Below are 2,747 nucleotides of genomic sequence, written 5' to 3' on the forward strand. Positions count from 1 at the left end.
CACTAAACAAATAATGTGGTCCTTTTGGTTTTTATGCTGGAATTTTATTTTGTATTTTAAAAATAAACATAAACACACATTTAAAAATTAAAAAAAACATGATTAACGTTATTGTTTTGGTAGGCTTTAAAAAAAACTTCGCAAGGATCTCAAGCTCTTCACCTAGGAGGGTAGAACCTAAACCGTGCCATCCCTTTCTGAGTCCACTGAAATCGGTAGGCCTGGAAGGGTGCTACTCTGTTTAGGACTGCGCAGAAATGTCTGAAGTAAATCAACATTGCAACCAGTTTGCATTTTCAAAAATGTCACCTGTTATCAACTTCTGCGCATATTACTGCTGGCCATAAAACAGTGTGGTTGTCCATTCACTTCATCTCATAGTTTTTAGCAGGTGACATGTTGTTTTTATATTTACCTGGTCGTCTGCTGAAAACCTGACTGCAAGAATGCCATCGCTCAGTGACACCATTTCAGGTTTCAGTTGGGAGATCAACAAGACTCTCATCGCAGTTTAAAGGCTGGGTGTGGAGTGGGTTCATTTTTGAGATACTCAAGGTTAAATTGCAAAAAAAAAAAAAAAGCAATGATATTTTTAACAGCACTTGTTCGGGAACCTTTTCCATATCTCATGGTAGCTTTAGCAAAGGTAGCAACTCAAGTCAAACTGTCTTTTCTCTTTCTTTTAAGCAGAAGTATTTCTACATCTGGCATACATACCTAGCACAATGGCCCACTTAATTGTTAATACTAATAGTCAGCATGCAGAACCAGTGAGAACCACACAATGGTCATACTGTTACAATTAGGGATTTAATAGATCCCTTTTGGATCACAGCCACATTGGGCTAGACTTACTGCCGATAGAGAGCAGTTCACCAGGAGAAAATGGCCGCTTTGGCAATTGAACACTAAAGTCCCTCCCCTCCCCGAACCCCGCCCTCCTCTGGCTCCTCCCCAAAATGTCTCATCTGTGACGAAGAGGCAACCCTATGCTAATGGAGGTATTGAGTAAGCCTTATCCCCTTTGGGCCACTCTATATGTTACCTGATTAGTCACAGTGGCTGTTTCATGTATTTCAACTGACAGAATATGCAAGTCTGTTCATATTAGCTATTACAGGTGGATTTAGATTCAGGGGATCTAAGTGTCAAGCTAAGCTGATGTAATAACCTGGAAAGCCCCTAGAAGGCCTGAGACTGAGTTAATGAGTTGCACCTGTAGGGTGACTCAGCCTGAAGGTAATGAGTTGCACCTGGAGGGTGACTCAGCCTGTAACACTAATTGCTGCCTGGAGATGGCATCTGTATATAAGTATTTGACTCCATGAGTCTATGTCGGGAGATAGTGGTGGAAGAGTGTGTTTATAGCACTGTGAATAAACAACTGCATTTTCTACAAGCTCTACTGGTACTGGTGGTTATTCCTGGGCGTTGACACAATCCGCCAGCTCCCGCAACATCAACATGGTTCTGCTCCAATCACATAGAAAGAAATGGTCTGTTGTTAACAGCAAAATAGCTTCATGAAGAGACACCCCCCTCCCCGCAGTTGCTTATATCTTCATTGCCTCTCTCCCCAAATGCTTTTCTCCCATCCACAGTCACTTCTAAGGTCAGAACTCAGCGGATGAAAAATACAGTTGGGGAGGAAAATGTGAGATTATTTAGGGCTTCTTATCCATACATAAGTTTTTCTATTCATATTGGACCCCACACATTTCTTTTTAAGTGACTGGGAGAGATCCGTGTTTTAACTGATGGTATCATGGCTGTTTTTAAAGTATGAATGCGGCAATCGTGTGTCAAAACATGTACCAGAGGAACGCTTGTCAGATGGTGGAGATTGGTGATGAGTACACAACCAGTGTGGAGAGGGGATAGAATTGCCAGGTGCAGATTGGGAAATACCTGGAGACTGGCAACCCTAGGAGGGAAAGCACCATGGTATAGCCCATTCTTGTCAGATCTCGGAAGCTAAGCAGGGTCAGTACTTGGAAGGGAGACCACCAAGGAAGACTCTGCAGAGGAAGGCAATGGCAAACCACCTCTGTTAGTCTCTTGCCATGAAAGCCCCTTGCTGGGGTTGCCATAATTCAGCTGCGGCTTGATGACACTTTCCACAAAAACATACATTCTCGGGACAAGATGAAATATATTCCAGTCCAGGAAAGGGAGAAAGTGTCCTGTGACATAGGTTAGTCTGAGAGTCAGTGACTGTCCCAACATTGCATCTGCCCCTTCCTTTCTCCTCAGTAAAGGGCCACTGAATTTATGGCTGCATGCCAGCAGCACCTTGCATGACTTCCTGGACCACCAGGTCTGCCAGGGAATTTTCAGTTCAATTCTAAGCAAAGTTATACCCTTTTAAATCCATTGTCAAAGGGCCTAGAAGGCGTTAACTCTGCTTAGGCTTGCCCTACCCCCCCCACACACACACACATACAACTGGGTTGTTGAATGTTTGCTCGTGTTATAAGCGAACACAACACAGGGAACCTTTAAATTCCAGTCCTTCTGGTCTTCACACACCAGGACTCTGAGCATAGAACGCACTGTGTGGTTCACCCTTTCCATTCCCCCACTACTAGCAGGATGGGCAAAACTTATCTTTACCTTGGTTATCTGCAGGTGTCAGCACAATACATGTGGCAACCATGATCCACACTCTATCCTTGATCACTGGAAATAGTTTGGTGGGCCAACTGTAACAAAACAAGCTTAATGAGTGCATCTGTCACAGCCTCAGA

Source organism: Euleptes europaea, chromosome 7 (assembly GCF_029931775.1).
Source record: "Euleptes europaea isolate rEulEur1 chromosome 7, rEulEur1.hap1, whole genome shotgun sequence".
Classification (NCBI taxonomy): Eukaryota; Metazoa; Chordata; class Lepidosauria; order Squamata; family Sphaerodactylidae; genus Euleptes; species Euleptes europaea.